Raw genomic sequence first — 27,664 nt, 5'->3', positions numbered from 1 at the left:
GCCATGTATTTCCACTGCTCTCCCACTGGAAGCGTCTCTTTAGGCCATCCACAGCAAGAAAAAGCCGTGCCCGCCGTATGGTAGCGACGCCACTTGTCTGTAGCTGTCGCAGTTAAGGAGACAGCGTCAAGAGACGTTTTCGTACCGTGACCAGGTTTCGAACCTGGGCCTTCCGTAACCACTAAAGTATCGTAGCTGTAACTGTCAGGCGGAGCTAGAATGCTCCATGTATCAAACATATGTGAGCTCAAGGAGGTTACACTTGAAGAAAAAGCGCCAGGTTAACGCGATCACAGCAAAACCGCCGGCAGCTACGGGATTCGAAACCGCGCCTACAGAGATACTGGTGCCTTAAACCAGCGCCTTAAAGCGCTCGGCCACGCTACATGCGCTGCTTGGTGCGCCAGTGTTCCTAGCATTTGTACAAACAGTGCACGCCACAGCTTCCTGTTCTGCTGGGACTGGCTGCTCATCCATCGCACTTCAAACAACTGCCCTTTTCGACTACAGAGAGCAGCGGACGTCTGCGCTCTGGGAGGCGACATTACGTGTTGGGGATGAAGTGGTAGTGCAAACTGCGGCCTGCGGAACACGAGTGAAAAAATCAACAGAGTACTGTCATTTCGAGTACTCGTCATTGCAACGGCAGCAAGGCAAAACTTTCAAAATTGCCGTGACCAGGATTCGAACCTGGGTTATTGCGGCCACAACGCAATGTCCTAACCACTAGACGATCACGGCCATGGCCACGGAGGCGCCCGCGAAGGCAGCTGGCTCAAATGCAAGTGGCGATACCCAGCAAAGCCTAGGCCAAGGTGTACGCCACAGCAGTGTCAGACACGGTCTCCATCGCATGTATACGAGCAAATGAACGTGCCTGCGCTGTCAGGACACTAACTACAGTGGTTGGCTGCATTCACCTCCGTGGCAATGTCTTGCAGTCCTCCAAGCCTCTTGACTACAGGTACCGGTATGTGGCTCGATAACAAGTGGGTAGACGCCGCATCTCTCTCGCCGTCAGGTGTTGCCGCGAGTCATACTTAACGTAGCTTTCTGCACGCGTCAGCGTAGCGTCAGTCGAGCAAAGTCGAGACAAGTCGCATAAGAGGAGCAATAAAAACGCGCAATTCCGGTACCGGGAATCGAACCCGGGCCTCCTGGGTGAGAGCCAGGTATCCTAGCCACTAGACCACACCGGATAACGACGGCAGTGCTCTTTCCAGCGAACGCAGCAGCCACCCACGGTTGACTGACGACAACTGTAAAAAATCCACTCTCTCGCGTTATAGAACGGCGTGCTCCGGACGCATTTCGTGGAGACGAACGCCAGCAATGATGAGAGCAAAAGGTGCCTGAAAATCCTGTCGTTGCACCACGCACTGTTCTACGACAATTCACCAAGCAGACGCTCACGCCTTGTTGTGCTGTTTCCTTTGCGGGCAATGAGTGCATCTGCCTTCGACACAGGAAACATTACACGTTTGGCAGCTGTGGGATTCGAACCCACGCCTCCGAAGAGAATGGTGCCTGAAACCAGCGCCTTAGACCGCTCGGCCACGCTACCTACACAACACGCGCGTCACAAGAGCTGCGTCCCACTCCACGAGAACACACCGCAACGGCACAAAAATGAGACGTAAAAAGTGGCAACGGTGGGATTCGAACCCACGCCTCCGAAGAGACTGGTGCCTAAAACCAGCGCCTTAGACCGCTCGGCCACGTTACCGTTGGGGCAGCAGCGGCAAAACGTTTCCTTTGTACTACAAAGATCACTTCGAAATGGAAGTATCTTGGCAATCGCCGTGCCATGTATTTCCACTGCTCTCCCACTGGAAGCGTCTCTTTAGGCCATCCACAGCAAGAAAAAGCCGTGCCCGCCGTATGGTAGCGACGCCACTTGTCTGTAGCTGTCGCAGTTAAGGAGACAGCGTCAAGAGACGTTTTCGTACCGTGACCAGGTTTCGAACCTGGGCCTTCCGTAACCACTAAAGTATCGTAGCTGTAACTGTCAGGCGGAGCTAGAATGCTCCATGTATCAAACATATGTGAGCTCAAGGAGGTTACACTTGAAGAAAAAGCGCCAGGTTAACGCGATCACAGCAAAACCGCCGGCAGCTACGGGATTCGAAACCGCGCCTACAGAGATACTGGTGCCTTAAACCAGCGCCTTAAAGCGCTCGGCCACGCTACATGCGCTGCTTGGTGCGCCAGTGTTCCTAGCATTTGTACAAACAGTGCACGCCACAGCTTCCTGTTCTGCTGGGACTGGCTGCTCATCCATCGCACTTCAAACAACTGCCCTTTTCGACTACAGAGAGCAGCGGACGTCTGCGCTCTGGGAGGCGACATTACGTGTTGGGGATGAAGTGGTAGTGCAAACTGCGGCCTGCGGAACACGAGTGAAAAAATCAACAGAGTACTGTCATTTCGAGTACTCGTCATTGCAACGGCAGCAAGGCAAAACTTTCAAAATTGCCGTGACCAGGATTCGAACCTGGGTTATTGCGGCCACAACGCAATGTCCTAACCACTAGACGATCACGGCCATGGCCACGGAGGCGCCCGCGAAGGCAGCTGGCTCAAATGCAAGTGGCGATACCCAGCAAAGCCTAGGCCAAGGTGTACGCCACAGCAGTGTCAGACACGGTCTCCATCGCATGTATACGAGCAAATGAACGTGCCTGCGCTGTCAGGACACTAACTACAGTGGTTGGCTGCATTCACCTCCGTGGCAATGTCTTGCAGTCCTCCAAGCCTCTTGACTACAGGTACCGGTATGTGGCTCGATAACAAGTGGGTAGACGCCGCATCTCTCTCGCCGTCAGGTGTTGCCGCGAGTCATACTTAACGTAGCTTTCTGCACGCGTCAGCGTAGCGTCAGTCGAGCAAAGTCGAGACAAGTCGCATAAGAGGAGCAATAAAAACGCGCAATTCCGGTACCGGGAATCGAACCCGGGCCTCCTGGGTGAGAGCCAGGTATCCTAGCCACTAGACCACACCGGATAACGACGGCAGTGCTCTTTCCAGCGAACGCAGCAGCCACCCACGGTTGACTGACGACAACTGTAAAAAATCCACTCTCTCGCGTTATAGAACGGCGTGCTCCGGACGCATTTCGTGGAGACGAACGCCAGCAATGATGAGAGCAAAAGGTGCCTGAAAATCCTGTCGTTGCACCACGCACTGTTCTACGACAATTCACCAAGCAGACGCTCACGCCTTGTTGTGCTGTTTCCTTTGCGGGCAATGAGTGCATCTGCCTTCGACACAGGAAACATTACACGTTTGGCAGCTGTGGGATTCGAACCCACGCCTCCGAAGAGAATGGTGCCTGAAACCAGCGCCTTAGACCGCTCGGCCACGCTACCTACACAACACGCGCGTCACAAGAGCTGCGTCCCACTCCACGAGAACACACCGCAACGGCACAAAAATGAGACGTAAAAAGTGGCAACGGTGGGATTCGAACCCACGCCTCCGAAGAGACTGGTGCCTAAAACCAGCGCCTTAGACCGCTCGGCCACGTTACCGTTGGGGCAGCAGCGGCAAAACGTTTCCTTTGTACTACAAAGATCACTTCGAAATGGAAGTATCTTGGCAATCGCCGTGCCATGTATTTCCACTGCTCTCCCACTGGAAGCGTCTCTTTAGGCCATCCACAGCAAGAAAAAGCCGTGCCCGCCGTATGGTAGCGACGCCACTTGTCTGTAGCTGTCGCAGTTAAGGAGACAGCGTCAAGAGACGTTTTCGTACCGTGACCAGGTTTCGAACCTGGGCCTTCCGTAACCACTAAAGTATCGTAGCTGTAACTGTCAGGCGGAGCTAGAATGCTCCATGTATCAAACATATGTGAGCTCAAGGAGGTTACACTTGAAGAAAAAGCGCCAGGTTAACGCGATCACAGCAAAACCGCCGGCAGCTACGGGATTCGAAACCGCGCCTACAGAGATACTGGTGCCTTAAACCAGCGCCTTAAAGCGCTCGGCCACGCTACATGCGCTGCTTGGTGCGCCAGTGTTCCTAGCATTTGTACAAACAGTGCACGCCACAGCTTCCTGTTCTGCTGGGACTGGCTGCTCATCCATCGCACTTCAAACAACTGCCCTTTTCGACTACAGAGAGCAGCGGACGTCTGCGCTCTGGGAGGCGACATTACGTGTTGGGGATGAAGTGGTAGTGCAAACTGCGGCCTGCGGAACACGAGTGAAAAAATCAACAGAGTACTGTCATTTCGAGTACTCGTCATTGCAACGGCAGCAAGGCAAAACTTTCAAAATTGCCGTGACCAGGATTCGAACCTGGGTTATTGCGGCCACAACGCAATGTCCTAACCACTAGACGATCACGGCCATGGCCACGGAGGCGCCCGCGAAGGCAGCTGGCTCAAATGCAAGTGGCGATACCCAGCAAAGCCTAGGCCAAGGTGTACGCCACAGCAGTGTCAGACACGGTCTCCATCACATGTATACGAGCAAATGAACGTGCCTGCGCTGTCAGGACACTAACTACAGTGGTTGGCTGCATTCACCTCCGTGGCAATGTCTTGCAGTCCTCCAAGCCTCTTGACTACAGGTACCGGTATGTGGCTCGATAACAAGTGGGTAGACGCCGCATCTCTCTCGCCGTCAGGTGTTGCCGCGAGTCATACTTAACGTAGCTTTCTGCACGCGTCAGCGTAGCGTCAGTCGAGCAAAGTCGAGACAAGTCGCATAAGAGGAGCAATAAAAACGCGCAATTCCGGTACCGGGAATCGAACCCGGGCCTCCTGGGTGAGAGCCAGGTATCCTAGCCACTAGACCACACCGGATAACGACGGCAGTGCTCTTTCCAGCGAACGCAGCAGCCACCCACGGTTGACTGACGACAACTGTAAAAAATCCACTCTCTCGCGTTATAGAACGGCGTGCTCCGGACGCATTTCGTGGAGACGAACGCCAGCAATGATGAGAGCAAAAGGTGCCTGAAAATCCTGTCGTTGCACCACGCACTGTTCTACGACAATTCACCAAGCAGACGCTCACGCCTTGTTGTGCTGTTTCCTTTGCGGGCAATGAGTGCATCTGCCTTCGACACAGGAAACATTACACGTTTGGCAGCTGTGGGATTCGAACCCACGCCTCCGAAGAGAATGGTGCCTGAAACCAGCGCCTTAGACCGCTCGGCCACGCTACCTACACAACACGCGCGTCACAAGAGCTGCGTCCCACTCCACGAGAACACACCGCAACGGCACAAAAATGAGACGTAAAAAGTGGCAACGGTGGGATTCGAACCCACGCCTCCGAAGAGACTGGTGCCTAAAACCAGCGCCTTAGACCGCTCGGCCACGTTACCGTTGGGGCAGCAGCGGCAAAACGTTTCCTTTGTACTACAAAGATCACTTCGAAATGGAAGTATCTTGGCAATCGCCGTGCCATGTATTTCCACTGCTCTCCCACTGGAAGCGTCTCTTTAGGCCATCCACAGCAAGAAAAAGCCGTGCCCGCCGTATGGTAGCGACGCCACTTGTCTGTAGCTGTCGCAGTTAAGGAGACAGCGTCAAGAGACGTTTTCGTACCGTGACCAGGTTTCGAACCTGGGCCTTCCGTAACCACTAAAGTATCGTAGCTGTAACTGTCAGGCGGAGCTAGAATGCTCCATGTATCAAACATATGTGAGCTCAAGGAGGTTACACTTGAAGAAAAAGCGCCAGGTTAACGCGATCACAGCAAAACCGCCGGCAGCTACGGGATTCGAAACCGCGCCTACAGAGATACTGGTGCCTTAAACCAGCGCCTTAAAGCGCTCGGCCACGCTACATGCGCTGCTTGGTGCGCCAGTGTTCCTAGCATTTGTACAAACAGTGCACGCCACAGCTTCCTGTTCTGCTGGGACTGGCTGCTCATCCATCGCACTTCAAACAACTGCCCTTTTCGACTACAGAGAGCAGCGGACGTCTGCGCTCTGGGAGGCGACATTACGTGTTGGGGATGAAGTGGTAGTGCAAACTGCGGCCTGCGGAACACGAGTGAAAAAATCAACAGAGTACTGTCATTTCGAGTACTCGTCATTGCAACGGCAGCAAGGCAAAACTTTCAAAATTGCCGTGACCAGGATTCGAACCTGGGTTATTGCGGCCACAACGCAATGTCCTAACCACTAGACGATCACGGCCATGGCCACGGAGGCGCCCGCGAAGGCAGCTGGCTCAAATGCAAGTGGCGATACCCAGCAAAGCCTAGGCCAAGGTGTACGCCACAGCAGTGTCAGACACGGTCTCCATCACATGTATACGAGCAAATGAACGTGCCTGCGCTGTCAGGACACTAACTACAGTGGTTGGCTGCATTCACCTCCGTGGCAATGTCTTGCAGTCCTCCAAGCCTCTTGACTACAGGTACCGGTATGTGGCTCGATAACAAGTGGGTAGACGCCGCATCTCTCTCGCCGTCAGGTGTTGCCGCGAGTCATACTTAACGTAGCTTTCTGCACGCGTCAGCGTAGCGTCAGTCGAGCAAAGTCGAGACAAGTCGCATAAGAGGAGCAATAAAAACGCGCAATTCCGGTACCGGGAATCGAACCCGGGCCTCCTGGGTGAGAGCCAGGTATCCTAGCCACTAGACCACACCGGATAACGACGGCAGTGCTCTTTCCAGCGAACGCAGCAGCCACCCACGGTTGACTGACGACAACTGTAAAAAATCCACTCTCTCGCGTTATAGAACGGCGTGCTCCGGACGCATTTCGTGGAGACGAACGCCAGCAATGATGAGAGCAAAAGGTGCCTGAAAATCCTGTCGTTGCACCACGCACTGTTCTACGACAATTCACCAAGCAGACGCTCACGCCTTGTTGTGCTGTTTCCTTTGCGGGCAATGAGTGCATCTGCCTTCGACACAGGAAACATTACACGTTTGGCAGCTGTGGGATTCGAACCCACGCCTCCGAAGAGAATGGTGCCTGAAACCAGCGCCTTAGACCGCTCGGCCACGCTACCTACACAACACGCGCGTCACAAGAGCTGCGTCCCACTCCACGAGAACACACCGCAACGGCACAAAAATGAGACGTAAAAAGTGGCAACGGTGGGATTCGAACCCACGCCTCCGAAGAGACTGGTGCCTAAAACCAGCGCCTTAGACCGCTCGGCCACGTTACCGTTGGGGCAGCAGCGGCAAAACGTTTCCTTTGTACTACAAAGATCACTTCGAAATGGAAGTATCTTGGCAATCGCCGTGCCATGTATTTCCACTGCTCTCCCACTGGAAGCGTCTCTTTAGGCCATCCACAGCAAGAAAAAGCCGTGCCCGCCGTATGGTAGCGACGCCACTTGTCTGTAGCTGTCGCAGTTAAGGAGACAGCGTCAAGAGACGTTTTCGTACCGTGACCAGGTTTCGAACCTGGGCCTTCCGTAACCACTAAAGTATCGTAGCTGTAACTGTCAGGCGGAGCTAGAATGCTCCATGTATCAAACATATGTGAGCTCAAGGAGGTTACACTTGAAGAAAAAGCGCCAGGTTAACGCGATCACAGCAAAACCGCCGGCAGCTACGGGATTCGAAACCGCGCCTACAGAGATACTGGTGCCTTAAACCAGCGCCTTAAAGCGCTCGGCCACGCTACATGCGCTGCTTGGTGCGCCAGTGTTCCTAGCATTTGTACAAACAGTGCACGCCACAGCTTCCTGTTCTGCTGGGACTGGCTGCTCATCCATCGCACTTCAAACAACTGCCCTTTTCGACTACAGAGAGCAGCGGACGTCTGCGCTCTGGGAGGCGACATTACGTGTTGGGGATGAAGTGGTAGTGCAAACTGCGGCCTGCGGAACACGAGTGAAAAAATCAACAGAGTACTGTCATTTCGAGTACTCGTCATTGCAACGGCAGCAAGGCAAAACTTTCAAAATTGCCGTGACCAGGATTCGAACCTGGGTTATTGCGGCCACAACGCAATGTCCTAACCACTAGACGATCACGGCCATGGCCACGGAGGCGCCCGCGAAGGCAGCTGGCTCAAATGCAAGTGGCGATACCCAGCAAAGCCTAGGCCAAGGTGTACGCCACAGCAGTGTCAGACACGGTCTCCATCACATGTATACGAGCAAATGAACGTGCCTGCGCTGTCAGGACACTAACTACAGTGGTTGGCTGCATTCACCTCCGTGGCAATGTCTTGCAGTCCTCCAAGCCTCTTGACTACAGGTACCGGTATGTGGCTCGATAACAAGTGGGTAGACGCCGCATCTCTCTCGCCGTCAGGTGTTGCCGCGAGTCATACTTAACGTAGCTTTCTGCACGCGTCAGCGTAGCGTCAGTCGAGCAAAGTCGAGACAAGTCGCATAAGAGGAGCAATAAAAACGCGCAATTCCGGTACCGGGAATCGAACCCGGGCCTCCTGGGTGAGAGCCAGGTATCCTAGCCACTAGACCACACCGGATAACGACGGCAGTGCTCTTTCCAGCGAACGCAGCAGCCACCCACGGTTGACTGACGACAACTGTAAAAAATCCACTCTCTCGCGTTATAGAACGGCGTGCTCCGGACGCATTTCGTGGAGACGAACGCCAGCAATGATGAGAGCAAAAGGTGCCTGAAAATCCTGTCGTTGCACCACGCACTGTTCTACGACAATTCACCAAGCAGACGCTCACGCCTTGTTGTGCTGTTTCCTTTGCGGGCAATGAGTGCATCTGCCTTCGACACAGGAAACATTACACGTTTGGCAGCTGTGGGATTCGAACCCACGCCTCCGAAGAGAATGGTGCCTGAAACCAGCGCCTTAGACCGCTCGGCCACGCTACCTACACAACACGCGCGTCACAAGAGCTGCGTCCCACTCCACGAGAACACACCGCAACGGCACAAAAATGAGACGTAAAAAGTGGCAACGGTGGGATTCGAACCCACGCCTCCGAAGAGACTGGTGCCTAAAACCAGCGCCTTAGACCGCTCGGCCACGTTACCGTTGGGGCAGCAGCGGCAAAACGTTTCCTTTGTACTACAAAGATCACTTCGAAATGGAAGTATCTTGGCAATCGCCGTGCCATGTATTTCCACTGCTCTCCCACTGGAAGCGTCTCTTTAGGCCATCCACAGCAAGAAAAAGCCGTGCCCGCCGTATGGTAGCGACGCCACTTGTCTGTAGCTGTCGCAGTTAAGGAGACAGCGTCAAGAGACGTTTTCGTACCGTGACCAGGTTTCGAACCTGGGCCTTCCGTAACCACTAAAGTATCGTAGCTGTAACTGTCAGGCGGAGCTAGAATGCTCCATGTATCAAACATATGTGAGCTCAAGGAGGTTACACTTGAAGAAAAAGCGCCAGGTTAACGCGATCACAGCAAAACCGCCGGCAGCTACGGGATTCGAAACCGCGCCTACAGAGATACTGGTGCCTTAAACCAGCGCCTTAAAGCGCTCGGCCACGCTACATGCGCTGCTTGGTGCGCCAGTGTTCCTAGCATTTGTACAAACAGTGCACGCCACAGCTTCCTGTTCTGCTGGGACTGGCTGCTCATCCATCGCACTTCAAACAACTGCCCTTTTCGACTACAGAGAGCAGCGGACGTCTGCGCTCTGGGAGGCGACATTACGTGTTGGGGATGAAGTGGTAGTGCAAACTGCGGCCTGCGGAACACGAGTGAAAAAATCAACAGAGTACTGTCATTTCGAGTACTCGTCATTGCAACGGCAGCAAGGCAAAACTTTCAAAATTGCCGTGACCAGGATTCGAACCTGGGTTATTGCGGCCACAACGCAATGTCCTAACCACTAGACGATCACGGCCATGGCCACGGAGGCGCCCGCGAAGGCAGCTGGCTCAAATGCAAGTGGCGATACCCAGCAAAGCCTAGGCCAAGGTGTACGCCACAGCAGTGTCAGACACGGTCTCCATCACATGTATACGAGCAAATGAACGTGCCTGCGCTGTCAGGACACTAACTACAGTGGTTGGCTGCATTCACCTCCGTGGCAATGTCTTGCAGTCCTCCAAGCCTCTTGACTACAGGTACCGGTATGTGGCTCGATAACAAGTGGGTAGACGCCGCATCTCTCTCGCCGTCAGGTGTTGCCGCGAGTCATACTTAACGTAGCTTTCTGCACGCGTCAGCGTAGCGTCAGTCGAGCAAAGTCGAGACAAGTCGCATAAGAGGAGCAATAAAAACGCGCAATTCCGGTACCGGGAATCGAACCCGGGCCTCCTGGGTGAGAGCCAGGTATCCTAGCCACTAGACCACACCGGATAACGACGGCAGTGCTCTTTCCAGCGAACGCAGCAGCCACCCACGGTTGACTGACGACAACTGTAAAAAATCCACTCTCTCGCGTTATAGAACGGCGTGCTCCGGACGCATTTCGTGGAGACGAACGCCAGCAATGATGAGAGCAAAAGGTGCCTGAAAATCCTGTCGTTGCACCACGCACTGTTCTACGACAATTCACCAAGCAGACGCTCACGCCTTGTTGTGCTGTTTCCTTTGCGGGCAATGAGTGCATCTGCCTTCGACACAGGAAACATTACACGTTTGGCAGCTGTGGGATTCGAACCCACGCCTCCGAAGAGAATGGTGCCTGAAACCAGCGCCTTAGACCGCTCGGCCACGCTACCTACACAACACGCGCGTCACAAGAGCTGCGTCCCACTCCACGAGAACACACCGCAACGGCACAAAAATGAGACGTAAAAAGTGGCAACGGTGGGATTCGAACCCACGCCTCCGAAGAGACTGGTGCCTAAAACCAGCGCCTTAGACCGCTCGGCCACGTTACCGTTGGGGCAGCAGCGGCAAAACGTTTCCTTTGTACTACAAAGATCACTTCGAAATGGAAGTATCTTGGCAATCGCCGTGCCATGTATTTCCACTGCTCTCCCACTGGAAGCGTCTCTTTAGGCCATCCACAGCAAGAAAAAGCCGTGCCCGCCGTATGGTAGCGACGCCACTTGTCTGTAGCTGTCGCAGTTAAGGAGACAGCGTCAAGAGACGTTTTCGTACCGTGACCAGGTTTCGAACCTGGGCCTTCCGTAACCACTAAAGTATCGTAGCTGTAACTGTCAGGCGGAGCTAGAATGCTCCATGTATCAAACATATGTGAGCTCAAGGAGGTTACACTTGAAGAAAAAGCGCCAGGTTAACGCGATCACAGCAAAACCGCCGGCAGCTACGGGATTCGAAACCGCGCCTACAGAGATACTGGTGCCTTAAACCAGCGCCTTAAAGCGCTCGGCCACGCTACATGCGCTGCTTGGTGCGCCAGTGTTCCTAGCATTTGTACAAACAGTGCACGCCACAGCTTCCTGTTCTGCTGGGACTGGCTGCTCATCCATCGCACTTCAAACAACTGCCCTTTTCGACTACAGAGAGCAGCGGACGTCTGCGCTCTGGGAGGCGACATTACGTGTTGGGGATGAAGTGGTAGTGCAAACTGCGGCCTGCGGAACACGAGTGAAAAAATCAACAGAGTACTGTCATTTCGAGTACTCGTCATTGCAACGGCAGCAAGGCAAAACTTTCAAAATTGCCGTGACCAGGATTCGAACCTGGGTTATTGCGGCCACAACGCAATGTCCTAACCACTAGACGATCACGGCCATGGCCACGGAGGCGCCCGCGAAGGCAGCTGGCTCAAATGCAAGTGGCGATACCCAGCAAAGCCTAGGCCAAGGTGTACGCCACAGCAGTGTCAGACACGGTCTCCATCACATGTATACGAGCAAATGAACGTGCCTGCGCTGTCAGGACACTAACTACAGTGGTTGGCTGCATTCACCTCCGTGGCAATGTCTTGCAGTCCTCCAAGCCTCTTGACTACAGGTACCGGTATGTGGCTCGATAACAAGTGGGTAGACGCCGCATCTCTCTCGCCGTCAGGTGTTGCCGCGAGTCATACTTAACGTAGCTTTCTGCACGCGTCAGCGTAGCGTCAGTCGAGCAAAGTCGAGACAAGTCGCATAAGAGGAGCAATAAAAACGCGCAATTCCGGTACCGGGAATCGAACCCGGGCCTCCTGGGTGAGAGCCAGGTATCCTAGCCACTAGACCACACCGGATAACGACGGCAGTGCTCTTTCCAGCGAACGCAGCAGCCACCCACGGTTGACTGACGACAACTGTAAAAAATCCACTCTCTCGCGTTATAGAACGGCGTGCTCCGGACGCATTTCGTGGAGACGAACGCCAGCAATGATGAGAGCAAAAGGTGCCTGAAAATCCTGTCGTTGCACCACGCACTGTTCTACGACAATTCACCAAGCAGACGCTCACGCCTTGTTGTGCTGTTTCCTTTGCGGGCAATGAGTGCATCTGCCTTCGACACAGGAAACATTACACGTTTGGCAGCTGTGGGATTCGAACCCACGCCTCCGAAGAGAATGGTGCCTGAAACCAGCGCCTTAGACCGCTCGGCCACGCTACCTACACAACACGCGCGTCACAAGAGCTGCGTCCCACTCCACGAGAACACACCGCAACGGCACAAAAATGAGACGTAAAAAGTGGCAACGGTGGGATTCGAACCCACGCCTCCGAAGAGACTGGTGCCTAAAACCAGCGCCTTAGACCGCTCGGCCACGTTACCGTTGGGGCAGCAGCGGCAAAACGTTTCCTTTGTACTACAAAGATCACTTCGAAATGGAAGTATCTTGGCAATCGCCGTGCCATGTATTTCCACTGCTCTCCCACTGGAAGCGTCTCTTTAGGCCATCCACAGCAAGAAAAAGCCGTGCCCGCCGTATGGTAGCGACGCCACTTGTCTGTAGCTGTCGCAGTTAAGGAGACAGCGTCAAGAGACGTTTTCGTACCGTGACCAGGTTTCGAACCTGGGCCTTCCGTAACCACTAAAGTATCGTAGCTGTAACTGTCAGGCGGAGCTAGAATGCTCCATGTATCAAACATATGTGAGCTCAAGGAGGTTACACTTGAAGAAAAAGCGCCAGGTTAACGCGATCACAGCAAAACCGCCGGCAGCTACGGGATTCGAAACCGCGCCTACAGAGATACTGGTGCCTTAAACCAGCGCCTTAAAGCGCTCGGCCACGCTACATGCGCTGCTTGGTGCGCCAGTGTTCCTAGCATTTGTACAAACAGTGCACGCCACAGCTTCCTGTTCTGCTGGGACTGGCTGCTCATCCATCGCACTTCAAACAACTGCCCTTTTCGACTACAGAGAGCAGCGGACGTCTGCGCTCTGGGAGGCGACATTACGTGTTGGGGATGAAGTGGTAGTGCAAACTGCGGCCTGCGGAACACGAGTGAAAAAATCAACAGAGTACTGTCATTTCGAGTACTCGTCATTGCAACGGCAGCAAGGCAAAACTTTCAAAATTGCCGTGACCAGGATTCGAACCTGGGTTATTGCGGCCACAACGCAATGTCCTAACCACTAGACGATCACGGCCATGGCCACGGAGGCGCCCGCGAAGGCAGCTGGCTCAAATGCAAGTGGCGATACCCAGCAAAGCCTAGGCCAAGGTGTACGCCACAGCAGTGTCAGACACGGTCTCCATCACATGTATACGAGCAAATGAACGTGCCTGCGCTGTCAGGACACTAACTACAGTGGTTGGCTGCATTCACCTCCGTGGCAATGTCTTGCAGTCCTCCAAGCCTCTTGACTACAGGTACCGGTATGTGGCTCGATAACAAGTGGGTAGACGCCGCATCTCTCTCGCCGTCAGGTGTTGCCGCGAGTCATACTTAACGTAGCTTTCTGCACGCGTCAGCGTAGCGTCAGTCGAGCAAAGTCGAGACAAGTCGCATAAGAGGAGCAATAAAAACGCGCAATTCCGGTACCGGGAATCGAACCCGGGCCTCCTGGGTGAGAGCCAGGTATCCTAGCCACTAGACCACACCGGATAACGACGGCAGTGCTCTTTCCAGCGAACGCAGCAGCCACCCACGGTTGACTGACGACAACTGTAAAAAATCCACTCTCTCGCGTTATAGAACGGCGTGCTCCGGACGCATTTCGTGGAGACGAACGCCAGCAATGATGAGAGCAAAAGGTGCCTGAAAATCCTGTCGTTGCACCACGCACTGTTCTACGACAATTCACCAAGCAGACGCTCACGCCTTGTTGTGCTGTTTCCTTTGCGGGCAATGAGTGCATCTGCCTTCGACACAGGAAACATTACACGTTTGGCAGCTGTGGGATTCGAACCCACGCCTCCGAAGAGAATGGTGCCTGAAACCAGCGCCTTAGACCGCTCGGCCACGCTACCTACACAACACGCGCGTCACAAGAGCTGCGTCCCACTCCACGAGAACACACCGCAACGGCACAAAAATGAGACGTAAAAAGTGGCAACGGTGGGATTCGAACCCACGCCTCCGAAGAGACTGGTGCCTAAAACCAGCGCCTTAGACCGCTCGGCCACGTTACCGTTGGGGCAGCAGCGGCAAAACGTTTCCTTTGTACTACAAAGATCACTTCGAAATGGAAGTATCTTGGCAATCGCCGTGCCATGTATTTCCACTGCTCTCCCACTGGAAGCGTCTCTTTAGGCCATCCACAGCAAGAAAAAGCCGTGCCCGCCGTATGGTAGCGACGCCACTTGTCTGTAGCTGTCGCAGTTAAGGAGACAGCGTCAAGAGACGTTTTCGTACCGTGACCAGGTTTCGAACCTGGGCCTTCCGTAACCACTAAAGTATCGTAGCTGTAACTGTCAGGCGGAGCTAGAATGCTCCATGTATCAAACATATGTGAGCTCAAGGAGGTTACACTTGAAGAAAAAGCGCCAGGTTAACGCGATCACAGCAAAACCGCCGGCAGCTACGGGATTCGAAACCGCGCCTACAGAGATACTGGTGCCTTAAACCAGCGCCTTAAAGCGCTCGGCCACGCTACATGCGCTGCTTGGTGCGCCAGTGTTCCTAGCATTTGTACAAACAGTGCACGCCACAGCTTCCTGTTCTGCTGGGACTGGCTGCTCATCCATCGCACTTCAAACAACTGCCCTTTTCGACTACAGAGAGCAGCGGACGTCTGCGCTCTGGGAGGCGACATTACGTGTTGGGGATGAAGTGGTAGTGCAAACTGCGGCCTGCGGAACACGAGTGAAAAAATCAACAGAGTACTGTCATTTCGAGTACTCGTCATTGCAACGGCAGCAAGGCAAAACTTTCAAAATTGCCGTGACCAGGATTCGAACCTGGGTTATTGCGGCCACAACGCAATGTCCTAACCACTAGACGATCACGGCCATGGCCACGGAGGCGCCCGCGAAGGCAGCTGGCTCAAATGCAAGTGGCGATACCCAGCAAAGCCTAGGCCAAGGTGTACGCCACAGCAGTGTCAGACACGGTCTCCATCACATGTATACGAGCAAATGAACGTGCCTGCGCTGTCAGGACACTAACTACAGTGGTTGGCTGCATTCACCTCCGTGGCAATGTCTTGCAGTCCTCCAAGCCTCTTGACTACAGGTACCGGTATGTGGCTCGATAACAAGTGGGTAGACGCCGCATCTCTCTCGCCGTCAGGTGTTGCCGCGAGTCATACTTAACGTAGCTTTCTGCACGCGTCAGCGTAGCGTCAGTCGAGCAAAGTCGAGACAAGTCGCATAAGAGGAGCAATAAAAACGCGCAATTCCGGTACCGGGAATCGAACCCGGGCCTCCTGGGTGAGAGCCAGGTATCCTAGCCACTAGACCACACCGGATAACGACGGCAGTGCTCTTTCCAGCGAACGCAGCAGCCACCCACGGTTGACTGACGACAACTGTAAAAAATCCACTCTCTCGCGTTATAGAACGGCGTGCTCCGGACGCATTTCGTGGAGACGAACGCCAGCAATGATGAGAGCAAAAGGTGCCTGAAAATCCTGTCGTTGCACCACGCACTGTTCTACGACAATTCACCAAGCAGACGCTCACGCCTTGTTGTGCTGTTTCCTTTGCGGGCAATGAGTGCATCTGCCTTCGACACAGGAAACATTACACGTTTGGCAGCTGTGGGATTCGAACCCACGCCTCCGAAGAGAATGGTGCCTGAAACCAGCGCCTTAGACCGCTCGGCCACGCTACCTACACAACACGCGCGTCACAAGAGCTGCGTCCCACTCCACGAGAACACACCGCAACGGCACAAAAATGAGACGTAAAAAGTGGCAACGGTGGGATTCGAACCCACGCCTCCGAAGAGACTGGTGCCTAAAACCAGCGCCTTAGACCGCTCGGCCACGTTACCGTTGGGGCAGCAGCGGCAAAACGTTTCCTTTGTACTACAAAGATCACTTCGAAATGGAAGTATCTTGGCAATCGCCGTGCCATGTATTTCCACTGCTCTCCCACTGGAAGCGTCTCTTTAGGCCATCCACAGCAAGAAAAAGCCGTGCCCGCCGTATGGTAGCGACGCCACTTGTCTGTAGCTGTCGCAGTTAAGGAGACAGCGTCAAGAGACGTTTTCGTACCGTGACCAGGTTTCGAACCTGGGCCTTCCGTAACCACTAAAGTATCGTAGCTGTAACTGTCAGGCGGAGCTAGAATGCTCCATGTATCAAACATATGTGAGCTCAAGGAGGTTACACTTGAAGAAAAAGCGCCAGGTTAACGCGATCACAGCAAAACCGCCGGCAGCTACGGGATTCGAAACCGCGCCTACAGAGATACTGGTGCCTTAAACCAGCGCCTTAAAGCGCTCGGCCACGCTACATGCGCTGCTTGGTGCGCCAGTGTTCCTAGCATTTGTACAAACAGTGCACGCCACAGCTTCCTGTTCTGCTGGGACTGGCTGCTCATCCATCGCACTTCAAACAACTGCCCTTTTCGACTACAGAGAGCAGCGGACGTCTGCGCTCTGGGAGGCGACATTACGTGTTGGGGATGAAGTGGTAGTGCAAACTGCGGCCTGCGGAACACGAGTGAAAAAATCAACAGAGTACTGTCATTTCGAGTACTCGTCATTGCAACGGCAGCAAGGCAAAACTTTCAAAATTGCCGTGACCAGGATTCGAACCTGGGTTATTGCGGCCACAACGCAATGTCCTAACCACTAGACGATCACGGCCATGGCCACGGAGGCGCCCGCGAAGGCAGCTGGCTCAAATGCAAGTGGCGATACCCAGCAAAGCCTAGGCCAAGGTGTACGCCACAGCAGTGTCAGACACGGTCTCCATCGCATGTATACGAGCAAATGAACGTGCCTGCGCTGTCAGGACACTAACTACAGTGGTTGGCTGCATTCACCTCCGTGGCAATGTCTTGCAGTCCTCCAAGCCTCTTGACTACAGGTACCGGTATGTGGCTCGATAACAAGTGGGTAGACGCCGCATCTCTCTCGCCGTCAGGTGTTGCCGCGAGTCATACTTAACGTAGCTTTCTGCACGCGTCAGCGTAGCGTCAGTCGAGCAAAGTCGAGACAAGTCGCATAAGAGGAGCAATAAAAACGCGCAATTCCGGTACCGGGAATCGAACCCGGGCCTCCTGGGTGAGAGCCAGGTATCCTAGCCACTAGACCACACCGGATAACGACGGCAGTGCTCTTTCCAGCGAACGCAGCAGCCACCCACGGTTGACTGACGACAACTGTAAAAAATCCACTCTCTCGCGTTATAGAACGGCGTGCTCCGGACGCATTTCGTGGAGACGAACGCCAGCAATGATGAGAGCAAAAGGTGCCTGAAAATCCTGTCGTTGCACCACGCACTGTTCTACGACAATTCACCAAGCAGACGCTCACGCCTTGTTGTGCTGTTTCCTTTGCGGGCAATGAGTGCATCTGCCTTCGACACAGGAAACATTACACGTTTGGCAGCTGTGGGATTCGAACCCACGCCTCCGAAGAGAATGGTGCCTGAAACCAGCGCCTTAGACCGCTCGGCCACGCTACCTACACAACACGCGCGTCACAAGAGCTGCGTCCCACTCCACGAGAACACACCGCAACGGCACAAAAATGAGACGTAAAAAGTGGCAACGGTGGGATTCGAACCCACGCCTCCGAAGAGACTGGTGCCTAAAACCAGCGCCTTAGACCGCTCGGCCACGTTACCGTTGGGGCAGCAGCGGCAAAACGTTTCCTTTGTACTACAAAGATCACTTCGAAATGGAAGTATCTTGGCAATCGCCGTGCCATGTATTTCCACTGCTCTCCCACTGGAAGCGTCTCTTTAGGCCATCCACAGCAAGAAAAAGCCGTGCCCGCCGTATGGTAGCGACGCCACTTGTCTGTAGCTGTCGCAGTTAAGGAGACAGCGTCAAGAGACGTTTTCGTACCGTGACCAGGTTTCGAACCTGGGCCTTCCGTAACCACTAAAGTATCGTAGCTGTAACTGTCAGGCGGAGCTAGAATGCTCCATGTATCAAACATATGTGAGCTCAAGGAGGTTACACTTGAAGAAAAAGCGCCAGGTTAACGCGATCACAGCAAAACCGCCGGCAGCTACGGGATTCGAAACCGCGCCTACAGAGATACTGGTGCCTTAAACCAGCGCCTTAAAGCGCTCGGCCACGCTACATGCGCTGCTTGGTGCGCCAGTGTTCCTAGCATTTGTACAAACAGTGCACGCCACAGCTTCCTGTTCTGCTGGGACTGGCTGCTCATCCATCGCACTTCAAACAACTGCCCTTTTCGACTACAGAGAGCAGCGGACGTCTGCGCTCTGGGAGGCGACATTACGTGTTGGGGATGAAGTGGTAGTGCAAACTGCGGCCTGCGGAACACGAGTGAAAAAATCAACAGAGTACTGTCATTTCGAGTACTCGTCATTGCAACGGCAGCAAGGCAAAACTTTCAAAATTGCCGTGACCAGGATTCGAACCTGGGTTCTTGCGGCCACAACGCAATGTCCTAACCACTAGACGATCACGGCCATGGCCACGGAGGCGCCCGCGAAGGCAGCTGGCTCAAATGCAAGTGGCGATACCCAGCAAAGCCTAGGCCAAGGTGTACGCCACAGCAGTGTCAGACACGGTCTCCATCACATGTATACGAGCAAATGAACGTGCCTGCGCTGTCAGGACACTAACTACAGTGGTTGGCTGCATTCACCTCCGTGGCAATGTCTTGCAGTCCTCCAAGCCTCTTGACTACAGGTACCGGTATGTGGCTCGATAACAAGTGGGTAGACGCCGCATCTCTCTCGCCGTCAGGTGTTGCCGCGAGTCATACTTAACGTAGCTTTCTGCACGCGTCAGCGTAGCGTCAGTCGAGCAAAGTCGAGACAAGTCGCATAAGAGGAGCAATAAAAACGCGCAATTCCGGTACCGGGAATCGAACCCGGGCCTCCTGGGTGAGAGCCAGGTATCCTAGCCACTAGACCACACCGGATAACGACGGCAGTGCTCTTTCCAGCGAACGCAGCAGCCACCCACGGTTGACTGACGACAACTGTAAAAAATCCACTCTCTCGCGTTATAGAACGGCGTGCTCCGGACGCATTTCGTGGAGACGAACGCCAGCAATGATGAGAGCAAAAGGTGCCTGAAAATCCTGTCGTTGCACCACGCACTGTTCTACGACAATTCACCAAGCAGACGCTCACGCCTTGTTGTGCTGTTTCCTTTGCGGGCAATGAGTGCATCTGCCTTCGACACAGGAAACATTACACGTTTGGCAGCTGTGGGATTCGAACCCACGCCTCCGAAGAGAATGGTGCCTGAAACCAGCGCCTTAGACCGCTCGGCCACGCTACCTACACAACACGCGCGTCACAAGAGCTGCGTCCCACTCCACGAGAACACACCGCAACGGCACAAAAATGAGACGTAAAAAGTGGCAACGGTGGGATTCGAACCCACGCCTCCGAAGAGACTGGTGCCTAAAACCAGCGCCTTAGACCGCTCGGCCACGTTACCGTTGGGGCAGCAGCGGCAAAACGTTTCCTTTGTACTACAAAGATCACTTCGAAATGGAAGTATCTTGGCAATCGCCGTGCCATGTATTTCCACTGCTCTCCCACTGGAAGCGTCTCTTTAGGCCATCCACAGCAAGAAAAAGCCGTGCCCGCCGTATGGTAGCGACGCCACTTGTCTGTAGCTGTCGCAGTTAAGGAGACAGCGTCAAGAGACGTTTTCGTACCGTGACCAGGTTTCGAACCTGGGCCTTCCGTAACCACTAAAGTATCGTAGCTGTAACTGTCAGGCGGAGCTAGAATGCTCCATGTATCAAACATATGTGAGCTCAAGGAGGTTACACTTGAAGAAAAAGCGCCAGGTTAACGCGATCACAGCAAAACCGCCGGCAGCTACGGGATTCGAAACCGCGCCTACAGAGATACTGGTGCCTTAAACCAGCGCCTTAAAGCGCTCGGCCACGCTACATGCGCTGCTTGGTGCGCCAGTGTTCCTAGCATTTGTACAAACAGTGCACGCCACAGCTTCCTGTTCTGCTGGGACTGGCTGCTCATCCATCGCACTTCAAACAACTGCCCTTTTCGACTACAGAGAGCAGCGGACGTCTGCGCTCTGGGAGGCGACATTACGTGTTGGGGATGAAGTGGTAGTGCAAACTGCGGCCTGCGGAACACGAGTGAAAAAATCAACAGAGTACTGTCATTTCGAGTACTCGTCATTGCAACGGCAGCAAGGCAAAACTTTCAAAATTGCCGTGACCAGGATTCGAACCTGGGTTATTGCGGCCACAACGCAATGTCCTAACCACTAGACGATCACGGCCATGGCCACGGAGGCGCCCGCGAAGGCAGCTGGCTCAAATGCAAGTGGCGATACCCAGCAAAGCCTAGGCCAAGGTGTACGCCACAGCAGTGTCAGACACGGTCTCCATCACATGTATACGAGCAAATGAACGTGCCTGCGCTGTCAGGACACTAACTACAGTGGTTGGCTGCATTCACCTCCGTGGCAATGTCTTGCAGTCCTCCAAGCCTCTTGACTACAGGTACCGGTATGTGGCTCGATAACAAGTGGGTAGACGCCGCATCTCTCTCGCCGTCAGGTGTTGCCGCGAGTCATACTTAACGTAGCTTTCTGCACGCGTCAGCGTAGCGTCAGTCGAGCAAAGTCGAGACAAGTCGCATAAGAGGAGCAATAAAAACGCGCAATTCCGGTACCGGGAATCGAACCCGGGCCTCCTGGGTGAGAGCCAGGTATCCTAGCCACTAGACCACACCGGATAATGACGGCAGTGCTCTTTCCAGCGAACGCAGCAGCCACCGACGGTTAACTGACGACAACTGTAAAAAATCCACTCTCTCGCGTTATAGAACGGCGTGCTCCGGACGCATTTCGTGGAGACGAACGCCAGCAATGATGAGAGCAAAAGGTGCCTGAAAATCCTGTCGTTGCACCACGCACTGTTCTACGACAATTCACCAAGCAGACGCTCACGCCTTGTTGTGCTGTTTCCTTTGCGGGCAATGAGTGCATCTGCCTTCGACACAGGAAACATTACACGTTTGGCAGCTGTGGGATTCGAACCCACGCCTCCGAAGAGAATGGTGCCTGAAACCAGCGCCTTAGACCGCTCGGCCACGCTACCTACACAACACGCGCGTCACAAGAGCTGCGTCCCACTCCACGAGAACACACCGCAACGGCACAAAAATGAGACGTAAAAAGTGGCAACTTTTTTTCTTTTTTTTTTTGTAGATTTTGCCTTGCGCTCTCCAAGTTATGCCTTCTTCGGCGAGCTTCTTTAGCTATAAAATAAAACGGTGCTGCTTGCAAACAGAAAGGATTAATCGTTGTACTGTCCATTCAGCTGAAATCCGAAAACTCCTCCGTATGGTTCCTTGACCGTCGACGTCCTCCGGTAGACGTTGTGTTCAAGATGAAGTGATGGAATCGGAGAAACTGGATGGCTTTGAGGAAAGTTTCTTGTGGCTGTTGACCGCTAACGAAGCATCGAAGGAAAACTAAAATCCTCTTGAAGTGAAAGGGCAGGCCTATAATGACAGCAAAGCAGTAGCTTTGCGCCTACACGCCGTAAAATAAAAAATGAAAGAATAATAGCGCATGAGGCGCTGTCCACCTAAATTCAATAAAAGAAAGAATAAAATTTGAAAAAAAAAGAATAAAAAACCAAATACTGTCTGAGTTAGTCCTCTCAGTAACAGGGAACGAACACCCTTCACACGTCCCATAATATTATGTTCAAAATGCTTCGTGGCGGCCATTAAAATAAGTAATGAAAAAAGTCACAAAAATTAAAATCATCGACACATGTCAAAGGAATGAGTAGACTCCCGAACTTTCCGAACTGTCCGGCGGATAACGAGAAGCAAAACACAATCCACTCCGACGTGTGAAAAAGAAAGTAAAAAAAACTCGTTTCTTGAAGACCAAACAATCTCCGTGGCAACGCGGTGCGCAACGCATCCGTGAATGTACGCTGATGACGGAGGAACCAAAAGTTGTAAAAAATGAATAAAAACATAAAGAAATCACTAAATGACAGCAAAACACAAACACACACGAACACAGGATAAAACTGTGTTAAACTTTTCGTCGTCGTTTCCACGTTGCAGTCCGGCACAAGGGTAAGCATCGTACTTGTTCAATGATTCACTGTTTCACTGGTCCGGTAGTATTCAATTTGCATTAACTATGTATCCGGACCCGGAGACAATGCAAAACACAGAAGTAAGGAAAAGTCGCAGCAGTGAAGTGTTGATTACAACAGTTTGTCGTGGGCAAATGCGAGTGCAATTTGCAGAAAATTAGCAAAGAGTTGGTGATAGTCTTTCCTGGTTTTGGTAAGGTCATGTTGCGTAGACAAATAAACCAAAAAGGCATAGTCGCCCGTAAGTCGCAATTGCAGGAGGGCGTACACAGTGTGAGACACGATCCATGCAGTGGCGGCACGCTTCGTATGCGGATAAGGGTTGAAGTCCGGGATCAATGCCGTGTCCGCAGAAAAAGCGGCAGCGCTGGTCCGGTTGATAAGTGCGAGCATCCTGGCGGCAATGTTCCAAGTCGACCGTGACCTCAGGCACACGAAACGATGTTCTAAGGTGTCGTCTTGGCGACAGTCTTCACACAAGCTCGATGGAGATAAGTGAATGCGGCGCAGCTTTTCGTTGGTGGGGAGAATTCTGTTAACCACTTGGTACCAAAAGCTGCTGACGTCCGCTGGCAGGAAGGGAGCATGAACGTGAGCCCACACCGTCCTCCACGCAGATCGCGGGTAGCGCGCCTCCATCTTATTACCGACTGGCCGTCCTCTGAGTCCCTGGTAGACACGTTTCACAGTCCGTGTGCGATGGTCGAGTACGTCGGCGGCGAGATAACTTTTTTGAATGAAGTATTCTCGAACATAACGCAGCTGAAACGGGATGGTAGTCGGGTCGAGAGGTGCTGCTTGAGATAGAGGCCGATGAATAGCGAACAGAACAGCTGTGGGGCTCGACGGATCCTGTTCAATGGTGACGCTCGTCCGATGAAGGAGCAACGCTGCGGCTTTCATAGCAAATGAATGAGCCCGAGCCCACCCTGTTCGCGCGGCAGAGTACATGTTTCGTAAGACACCTTGAAAATATGTCCCCGCCACAATAGCCAATAGACTGCCTGTGTTATGGCTCTGCCCAAATTCTTGGGTACCTGAAATAACTGTGCGAGGTACCAGGCTTTGCTGAGCAAGAAAACATTTATTAAAATCACCCGCTGTGTTAATGCGAGGGTGCGAGTAGCGGACAGGCTAGCCATAGCTCGTATGCCATTTAAGACAATACGCCAGTTGTAGGACGCAGTCTGTAACAGATTGGCTTGAAAGCGAACTCCCAAAATTTTGTGTTCCTGCTTTACTGTAAACCATGGGCGTTTGAAGCCACGTGTCGCTGCATAAATAGGAAGAAAAACCGTCTTACGGGTATTGATGCTCGCACCGGATGCACGTTCATACTGTGTAAGAACTGCGCGTATTGTAGCAAAGTCGGTAGCCGAGGACACCAAGAGGCCAAGGTCGTCAGCATAAGCGCGACAAACGTGCTTCTCATTCCCAATACGTATTCCCCTACAAACACTGTGCAACTTACGCTACAAAGGATCTAAGGAAATAGCGTAAAGCGCCATTGACAGAGGGCACCCTTGTTTGACTGAACAGCAGAGCGGAACAGGTTCCGATAAAAGTCCATTGATACTAATCCGTGAGGTGGAATTTTTGAAAAGGTTAAAAATCATAATTATATACTTTACACCCAAACCAAACTTCTGGAGCACTCGCCGGAGATATAGGTGGCTAACTCTGTCAAAAGCCATTGCAAAATCGATGGATAAAATGCCAAAAGGAATCCTATTCGTCGAAGCATAGGCAATGGCATCTCGGTATGTCGACACAGCACCATAGAGAGTGCGTTGAGGCACTGCACAGTATTGAAAGGGACTAATCAGTTTTTTCATGACCAGCTTCAAGCGGGAGGAGACACATTTGGTGAAGAGTTTGTAATCACCATTAAGAAGGGTGATTGGTCTAAGATTGCACAGTTTCCTGGTGACCGGAACCTTTGGAACCAAGACCACAATACCTTCCAGGAAGGACGCAGGGACATCCACACCATTTAAAATTTCATTAAAAACGTCAGTCAGGGCAGAGCCAAACAAGTGCCAAAAATGCAGATAAAATTCCGGTGGCAACCCATCAGCGCCCGGTGATTTGTTCTGGGAACACAGTTTTAAGATATCACCCACTTCGTCCACGGTAAAGTTTTCTGTGAGGCGACGGCGATCCGCTACGGATAAGACGTATGGAACGTCGTGGAGAAGCTCGGAAATCGCGGCAGCATCAGTGTATTTCTCACTGAAAAGTTCGATGAAGTGACGGTGGGCCTCGGCAAGAATTGCCGCCTGGCTATTAAGCCGCGCACCGTCAGCTGATTCCAGCTCTGTGACGTAACGTCGCTTTGCGCGCCGGCGTTCGCGCAGCTGATGAAACACGGAAGGCGCTTCATCAGCCAGCGCCCCGGGGGCTCGGCTCCGTACGACAGATATGCGCAACGATTCCCTTTTCAAAGCCAGAAGACGGAGTTTTATACGCCGAATTGTCGCCATCCGAAGAGCGGGATTATTTGTGTGCAGGTGGATGGCATCAGTTAAATAGGTTTCATAAAATTGCAATGTAGAACGCTCCCAGTGAGCAACATTCTGACTAAACTCCAAGAGGGTCTTGCGTAATGCCGGCTTAACAAATTCTACCCACCAAGACAAAGTACAGGCATAGAGACCGCGATATTTCAGCACCCTCTGCCACATACGCACGATAACCGGCGCAAAATGTGGGTGTGAGAGATGTCGCACATTAAACTTCCATAATCGACTTGCGCGGGGTTTAGTCGCCAACAGAGAATGAAAGCGGCAGACATACGCACAATGATCGGAAAAAATCACGGGGTGAACAGAGGAGTCCGTAAGACAGTGCTGTTTTTCACGAGAAACATAAATCCTATCGAGCCGACTCCTTCCCGTGGGGTAAAAGAAAGTAAATCCCACGTCCCGCGGGTGTAAATGACACCACGAGTCAATTAAATTCATCTCAGTCACGAGCGTCTGTAATTCTAGGCACTTATACGGCCGTGGCTCCTGATCTCTATCTTCCAGCACGCAGTTAAAATCTCCGCCCATGACTATAGGCAGGTGGGGGCCCCGTAAAAGGTGACAAATGTCACTACTATAAAACACACGGCGACGTGGCTGCCCGTCGGCACCAGAAGGGGCGTACACGTTAATATACCGTACGTTGTTGATCGTGCAAGCTACACCACGACCGTTAGGAATTGTAGCGACATTACTATAGTCATGACCAACACGAATTAAAATGGCAGTACCACAATTGCACTCGATATCAAAGTTCAAGAGTACTTGATAGCCCGGAATGGAGTGAAGTAGATCTAACACAACCTCCTGCGAAAACACTACGTCAGCAGCAATGTAATTTAAAAAACCCACAAAACTTGCAAACTTCACAGGCGACTCCAATTTATTAAGATTAATAGTAGCCACAACTGATGGAGGGCGTGCTACCATAGACAACAAGGAAAAACAAATTAAAACAAATTAGACGGCAGGAGGGGACCCACCCTCCTCCTCCATATCGTCGGCCCAGTCACAACGTTCAGACGGTGCAGCTAAAGTAGGCGGTCCGTGTGTGGGAGGTACAGACGCGGAATCCTGCGAAAGGGGACGCGTGCGACGCTGGGGGGTGTCTTCCGCCTTACGCTTAACCGAAAGTTGTGCCGGGTTCGGTGCCTGAGACGTCGGAGTGTCCATTGCAAGATTTACATCAGAGTGGTGCAACATTTCCTTTAACTGCTGTACAACCTGTTCCCGCCTGTCTGCCGACACACTTGTCGTAGGCGCTGGCTGACTGCTCGCCACAGGACGCTGTGGACGACGCCCCGTCGCAACCGACGGCCGTGATTCGACTACGGGGCGGGGCAAGGGCTTGTGCGCCGGCTTTTGCACAGATTTTTGTTTTTGTTTTGACTTCGGACGGGGAACCTGCTTCCATTCCGGAGACGGGCTGCGTTCTCCGCGAGAAAAAGACCGTGTGTCTAAAATCCGCGAGCTACTGGCACTGCGGAAGCGGTCAGTATTGCCACGCCTGTCCGTAACACTTTCACGCCTGGGCTTAGGTTCCTGTGAGGCAGGAGCTCCGTCCGGAACACCTTGAGGTACGGAATTAGATGGTGACGAATCCACCACAGCAACAGGGGGGGTAACCACCTGAACGGGTTCTGATCCGGTCCGCTCCGGAACTTCAGGCACACCCGGAGGCGGAATCGGTACAGTAGTGGCGGGAACTGACTGAGAAAGTACGGACAAGGTTGGAACAGAATCAGAACCGGCTGCAGTGGCATCGACATCCATCGCGACCGCAGCAACTAACGGCGTTTCCGTTTCCGCGGAACGTGCCGGTGAACGGGGAACACCTAACAACACGGCCGCGTACGACGCGTCGTCATCCTGCCCACGGGGCGGTAGCTGCACAGGGCGCCTACGCCTAGGACAATTTTGCCGAAAATGGTCTGTGGCATTGCAATGGGAACACGTTTGCGGCTGACCACTATACGAAATAAAAGCCCGGTGGCCGGCCATAACCAAAAACGAGGGAACGTGCTTCCTCACAATCATCTTTACACTACGGATACCGTTCTCAACCTGATATATATAAGCGGACGACCACTTTTCTTTCGTAATCGACAAAACTGTGCCATAAGGCATAAGGCTACGAGCTATTGTCTCATTCCTAGTATCAAATGGCAGATTGAATACCCGAACATTTCGAATACCAAATCCAGCATTCGACAGAGTAACATTACTAATAGTCCCATCACAGTGTTTGAATTTTCGTACACCACCGTTTTCACTTACGAGGCCATCGCACAATTCCGGACATTTCAATTCAACAAACAAAGAGTTCAAGAACGCGTCTAATTGCAATCCTAGCACTTCACTTTCAGGAATTTGCAAGTCATTTTTCATCCACGAATGAATTTCGAAAGCAGACGGACGGGTTACGTTTCTATCAAATTCGCACTGGATATTATTTTCTCGGTCTTCTGAATCCATGTGAACTTACAGTTCAGCTGACTACAGCAGCGAAGAAACAGTCACCGCGAAGAACCGTCGCCGACTGCGAAGCACACGTAAACACCGCCCGACACGCCGGAGCGAGCGCGCGATGTGTTCGGGCCCACGACTCCGAAGAAACTGGTGCCTAAAACCAGCGCCTTAGACCGCTCGGCCACGTTACCGTTGGGGCAGCAGCGGCAAAACGTTTCCTTTGTACTACAAAGATCACT

General features: G+C 52.9%; 47 non-coding genes across 47 annotated transcripts; all 47 read right to left on the bottom strand.

The window, feature by feature from the left end:
• Positions 1 to 669: 669 nt before the first annotated feature.
• Positions 670 to 741, bottom strand: Trnah-gug (transfer RNA histidin (anticodon GUG)). The gene has a single exon. It is a non-coding gene; the product is annotated as a tRNA-His (tRNA).
• A 386-nt stretch (positions 742 to 1,127) lies between these two features.
• Trnae-cuc (transfer RNA glutamic acid (anticodon CUC)) lies at positions 1,128 to 1,199 on the bottom strand. Its single transcript has one exon. It is a non-coding gene; the product is annotated as a tRNA-Glu (tRNA).
• Positions 1,200 to 1,482: 283 nt separating this feature from the next.
• Positions 1,483 to 1,564, bottom strand: Trnal-cag (transfer RNA leucine (anticodon CAG)). Its single transcript has one exon. It is a non-coding gene; the product is annotated as a tRNA-Leu (tRNA).
• Positions 1,565 to 1,644: 80 nt separating this feature from the next.
• On the bottom strand, positions 1,645 to 1,726 carry Trnal-uag (transfer RNA leucine (anticodon UAG)). The gene has a single exon. It is a non-coding gene; the product is annotated as a tRNA-Leu (tRNA).
• Positions 1,727 to 2,473: 747 nt separating this feature from the next.
• On the bottom strand, positions 2,474 to 2,545 carry Trnah-gug (transfer RNA histidin (anticodon GUG)). The gene has a single exon. It is a non-coding gene; the product is annotated as a tRNA-His (tRNA).
• Positions 2,546 to 2,931: 386 nt separating this feature from the next.
• Trnae-cuc (transfer RNA glutamic acid (anticodon CUC)) lies at positions 2,932 to 3,003 on the bottom strand. Its single transcript has one exon. It is a non-coding gene; the product is annotated as a tRNA-Glu (tRNA).
• A 283-nt stretch (positions 3,004 to 3,286) lies between these two features.
• On the bottom strand, positions 3,287 to 3,368 carry Trnal-cag (transfer RNA leucine (anticodon CAG)). Its single transcript has one exon. It is a non-coding gene; the product is annotated as a tRNA-Leu (tRNA).
• An 80-nt stretch (positions 3,369 to 3,448) lies between these two features.
• Positions 3,449 to 3,530, bottom strand: Trnal-uag (transfer RNA leucine (anticodon UAG)). The gene has a single exon. It is a non-coding gene; the product is annotated as a tRNA-Leu (tRNA).
• Positions 3,531 to 4,277: 747 nt separating this feature from the next.
• Trnah-gug (transfer RNA histidin (anticodon GUG)) lies at positions 4,278 to 4,349 on the bottom strand. Its single transcript has one exon. It is a non-coding gene; the product is annotated as a tRNA-His (tRNA).
• A 386-nt stretch (positions 4,350 to 4,735) lies between these two features.
• On the bottom strand, positions 4,736 to 4,807 carry Trnae-cuc (transfer RNA glutamic acid (anticodon CUC)). Its single transcript has one exon. It is a non-coding gene; the product is annotated as a tRNA-Glu (tRNA).
• A 283-nt stretch (positions 4,808 to 5,090) lies between these two features.
• Trnal-cag (transfer RNA leucine (anticodon CAG)) lies at positions 5,091 to 5,172 on the bottom strand. The gene has a single exon. It is a non-coding gene; the product is annotated as a tRNA-Leu (tRNA).
• Positions 5,173 to 5,252: 80 nt separating this feature from the next.
• Positions 5,253 to 5,334, bottom strand: Trnal-uag (transfer RNA leucine (anticodon UAG)). The gene has a single exon. It is a non-coding gene; the product is annotated as a tRNA-Leu (tRNA).
• A 747-nt stretch (positions 5,335 to 6,081) lies between these two features.
• Positions 6,082 to 6,153, bottom strand: Trnah-gug (transfer RNA histidin (anticodon GUG)). Its single transcript has one exon. It is a non-coding gene; the product is annotated as a tRNA-His (tRNA).
• Positions 6,154 to 6,539: 386 nt separating this feature from the next.
• Positions 6,540 to 6,611, bottom strand: Trnae-cuc (transfer RNA glutamic acid (anticodon CUC)). Its single transcript has one exon. It is a non-coding gene; the product is annotated as a tRNA-Glu (tRNA).
• A 283-nt stretch (positions 6,612 to 6,894) lies between these two features.
• Positions 6,895 to 6,976, bottom strand: Trnal-cag (transfer RNA leucine (anticodon CAG)). The gene has a single exon. It is a non-coding gene; the product is annotated as a tRNA-Leu (tRNA).
• An 80-nt stretch (positions 6,977 to 7,056) lies between these two features.
• On the bottom strand, positions 7,057 to 7,138 carry Trnal-uag (transfer RNA leucine (anticodon UAG)). The gene has a single exon. It is a non-coding gene; the product is annotated as a tRNA-Leu (tRNA).
• Positions 7,139 to 7,885: 747 nt separating this feature from the next.
• Positions 7,886 to 7,957, bottom strand: Trnah-gug (transfer RNA histidin (anticodon GUG)). The gene has a single exon. It is a non-coding gene; the product is annotated as a tRNA-His (tRNA).
• Positions 7,958 to 8,343: 386 nt separating this feature from the next.
• Trnae-cuc (transfer RNA glutamic acid (anticodon CUC)) lies at positions 8,344 to 8,415 on the bottom strand. Its single transcript has one exon. It is a non-coding gene; the product is annotated as a tRNA-Glu (tRNA).
• A 283-nt stretch (positions 8,416 to 8,698) lies between these two features.
• On the bottom strand, positions 8,699 to 8,780 carry Trnal-cag (transfer RNA leucine (anticodon CAG)). Its single transcript has one exon. It is a non-coding gene; the product is annotated as a tRNA-Leu (tRNA).
• An 80-nt stretch (positions 8,781 to 8,860) lies between these two features.
• On the bottom strand, positions 8,861 to 8,942 carry Trnal-uag (transfer RNA leucine (anticodon UAG)). The gene has a single exon. It is a non-coding gene; the product is annotated as a tRNA-Leu (tRNA).
• A 747-nt stretch (positions 8,943 to 9,689) lies between these two features.
• On the bottom strand, positions 9,690 to 9,761 carry Trnah-gug (transfer RNA histidin (anticodon GUG)). Its single transcript has one exon. It is a non-coding gene; the product is annotated as a tRNA-His (tRNA).
• A 386-nt stretch (positions 9,762 to 10,147) lies between these two features.
• Trnae-cuc (transfer RNA glutamic acid (anticodon CUC)) lies at positions 10,148 to 10,219 on the bottom strand. Its single transcript has one exon. It is a non-coding gene; the product is annotated as a tRNA-Glu (tRNA).
• Positions 10,220 to 10,502: 283 nt separating this feature from the next.
• Trnal-cag (transfer RNA leucine (anticodon CAG)) lies at positions 10,503 to 10,584 on the bottom strand. Its single transcript has one exon. It is a non-coding gene; the product is annotated as a tRNA-Leu (tRNA).
• Positions 10,585 to 10,664: 80 nt separating this feature from the next.
• Trnal-uag (transfer RNA leucine (anticodon UAG)) lies at positions 10,665 to 10,746 on the bottom strand. The gene has a single exon. It is a non-coding gene; the product is annotated as a tRNA-Leu (tRNA).
• Positions 10,747 to 11,493: 747 nt separating this feature from the next.
• Trnah-gug (transfer RNA histidin (anticodon GUG)) lies at positions 11,494 to 11,565 on the bottom strand. The gene has a single exon. It is a non-coding gene; the product is annotated as a tRNA-His (tRNA).
• Positions 11,566 to 11,951: 386 nt separating this feature from the next.
• On the bottom strand, positions 11,952 to 12,023 carry Trnae-cuc (transfer RNA glutamic acid (anticodon CUC)). The gene has a single exon. It is a non-coding gene; the product is annotated as a tRNA-Glu (tRNA).
• Positions 12,024 to 12,306: 283 nt separating this feature from the next.
• Trnal-cag (transfer RNA leucine (anticodon CAG)) lies at positions 12,307 to 12,388 on the bottom strand. Its single transcript has one exon. It is a non-coding gene; the product is annotated as a tRNA-Leu (tRNA).
• Positions 12,389 to 12,468: 80 nt separating this feature from the next.
• Trnal-uag (transfer RNA leucine (anticodon UAG)) lies at positions 12,469 to 12,550 on the bottom strand. Its single transcript has one exon. It is a non-coding gene; the product is annotated as a tRNA-Leu (tRNA).
• Positions 12,551 to 13,297: 747 nt separating this feature from the next.
• Positions 13,298 to 13,369, bottom strand: Trnah-gug (transfer RNA histidin (anticodon GUG)). Its single transcript has one exon. It is a non-coding gene; the product is annotated as a tRNA-His (tRNA).
• Positions 13,370 to 13,755: 386 nt separating this feature from the next.
• Trnae-cuc (transfer RNA glutamic acid (anticodon CUC)) lies at positions 13,756 to 13,827 on the bottom strand. Its single transcript has one exon. It is a non-coding gene; the product is annotated as a tRNA-Glu (tRNA).
• Positions 13,828 to 14,110: 283 nt separating this feature from the next.
• On the bottom strand, positions 14,111 to 14,192 carry Trnal-cag (transfer RNA leucine (anticodon CAG)). The gene has a single exon. It is a non-coding gene; the product is annotated as a tRNA-Leu (tRNA).
• Positions 14,193 to 14,272: 80 nt separating this feature from the next.
• Trnal-uag (transfer RNA leucine (anticodon UAG)) lies at positions 14,273 to 14,354 on the bottom strand. Its single transcript has one exon. It is a non-coding gene; the product is annotated as a tRNA-Leu (tRNA).
• Positions 14,355 to 15,101: 747 nt separating this feature from the next.
• Trnah-gug (transfer RNA histidin (anticodon GUG)) lies at positions 15,102 to 15,173 on the bottom strand. The gene has a single exon. It is a non-coding gene; the product is annotated as a tRNA-His (tRNA).
• A 386-nt stretch (positions 15,174 to 15,559) lies between these two features.
• Positions 15,560 to 15,631, bottom strand: Trnae-cuc (transfer RNA glutamic acid (anticodon CUC)). Its single transcript has one exon. It is a non-coding gene; the product is annotated as a tRNA-Glu (tRNA).
• A 283-nt stretch (positions 15,632 to 15,914) lies between these two features.
• Trnal-cag (transfer RNA leucine (anticodon CAG)) lies at positions 15,915 to 15,996 on the bottom strand. Its single transcript has one exon. It is a non-coding gene; the product is annotated as a tRNA-Leu (tRNA).
• Positions 15,997 to 16,076: 80 nt separating this feature from the next.
• Trnal-uag (transfer RNA leucine (anticodon UAG)) lies at positions 16,077 to 16,158 on the bottom strand. Its single transcript has one exon. It is a non-coding gene; the product is annotated as a tRNA-Leu (tRNA).
• Positions 16,159 to 16,905: 747 nt separating this feature from the next.
• Positions 16,906 to 16,977, bottom strand: Trnah-gug (transfer RNA histidin (anticodon GUG)). Its single transcript has one exon. It is a non-coding gene; the product is annotated as a tRNA-His (tRNA).
• A 386-nt stretch (positions 16,978 to 17,363) lies between these two features.
• Positions 17,364 to 17,435, bottom strand: Trnae-cuc (transfer RNA glutamic acid (anticodon CUC)). The gene has a single exon. It is a non-coding gene; the product is annotated as a tRNA-Glu (tRNA).
• Positions 17,436 to 17,718: 283 nt separating this feature from the next.
• Trnal-cag (transfer RNA leucine (anticodon CAG)) lies at positions 17,719 to 17,800 on the bottom strand. Its single transcript has one exon. It is a non-coding gene; the product is annotated as a tRNA-Leu (tRNA).
• An 80-nt stretch (positions 17,801 to 17,880) lies between these two features.
• Positions 17,881 to 17,962, bottom strand: Trnal-uag (transfer RNA leucine (anticodon UAG)). The gene has a single exon. It is a non-coding gene; the product is annotated as a tRNA-Leu (tRNA).
• Positions 17,963 to 18,709: 747 nt separating this feature from the next.
• Trnah-gug (transfer RNA histidin (anticodon GUG)) lies at positions 18,710 to 18,781 on the bottom strand. The gene has a single exon. It is a non-coding gene; the product is annotated as a tRNA-His (tRNA).
• A 386-nt stretch (positions 18,782 to 19,167) lies between these two features.
• Trnae-cuc (transfer RNA glutamic acid (anticodon CUC)) lies at positions 19,168 to 19,239 on the bottom strand. Its single transcript has one exon. It is a non-coding gene; the product is annotated as a tRNA-Glu (tRNA).
• Positions 19,240 to 19,522: 283 nt separating this feature from the next.
• On the bottom strand, positions 19,523 to 19,604 carry Trnal-cag (transfer RNA leucine (anticodon CAG)). The gene has a single exon. It is a non-coding gene; the product is annotated as a tRNA-Leu (tRNA).
• Positions 19,605 to 19,684: 80 nt separating this feature from the next.
• Positions 19,685 to 19,766, bottom strand: Trnal-uag (transfer RNA leucine (anticodon UAG)). Its single transcript has one exon. It is a non-coding gene; the product is annotated as a tRNA-Leu (tRNA).
• A 747-nt stretch (positions 19,767 to 20,513) lies between these two features.
• On the bottom strand, positions 20,514 to 20,585 carry Trnah-gug (transfer RNA histidin (anticodon GUG)). Its single transcript has one exon. It is a non-coding gene; the product is annotated as a tRNA-His (tRNA).
• A 386-nt stretch (positions 20,586 to 20,971) lies between these two features.
• Trnae-cuc (transfer RNA glutamic acid (anticodon CUC)) lies at positions 20,972 to 21,043 on the bottom strand. The gene has a single exon. It is a non-coding gene; the product is annotated as a tRNA-Glu (tRNA).
• Positions 21,044 to 21,326: 283 nt separating this feature from the next.
• Trnal-cag (transfer RNA leucine (anticodon CAG)) lies at positions 21,327 to 21,408 on the bottom strand. The gene has a single exon. It is a non-coding gene; the product is annotated as a tRNA-Leu (tRNA).
• Between the last annotated feature and the right edge of the window lie 6,256 nt (positions 21,409 to 27,664).

The sequence above is a fragment of the Schistocerca serialis genome, chromosome 1 (genome assembly GCF_023864345.2).
Source record: "Schistocerca serialis cubense isolate TAMUIC-IGC-003099 chromosome 1, iqSchSeri2.2, whole genome shotgun sequence".
In the NCBI taxonomy this organism is placed as follows: Eukaryota; Metazoa; Arthropoda; class Insecta; order Orthoptera; family Acrididae; genus Schistocerca; species Schistocerca serialis.
The sequence above is the reverse complement of the archived record's forward strand: the minus strand, read 5'-3'. Positions and strand labels throughout refer to the sequence as shown.